Source organism: Morus notabilis, unplaced genomic scaffold, assembly GCF_000414095.1.
Source record: "Morus notabilis unplaced genomic scaffold, ASM41409v2 Scaffold623, whole genome shotgun sequence".
Lineage (NCBI taxonomy): Eukaryota > Viridiplantae > Streptophyta > Magnoliopsida > Rosales > Moraceae > Morus > Morus notabilis.
The window spans coordinates 1-306 of NW_010366773.1; positions in this window are offsets into that span (position 1 = coordinate 1).

The window sequence follows — 306 nt, forward strand, 5'->3', positions numbered from 1 at the left end:
TTGTGCATTATTGAGCATTTTATCATGAGATTAACTTTTCGTTAAAGTTAACCTTTCATTTCTCTTAGTTTGATCTCGACTTAACATTGATATATACTTTTTACAGAATAAAGTTCTACGATTACATAAGTCTTGTAGATACTTACCTAACATAGTATCTAGCATTCACATTGTATCTATCATTCAAAATTCTACTATATGCACAATCTTTGTGCAACATAGAAAAGCAAGCTTGTTTGTGACATAGCCATAGAAAAACTATTGTACTTACCAAAGTTTCGCTAACAACGCGTCCTTTGTCTCCCT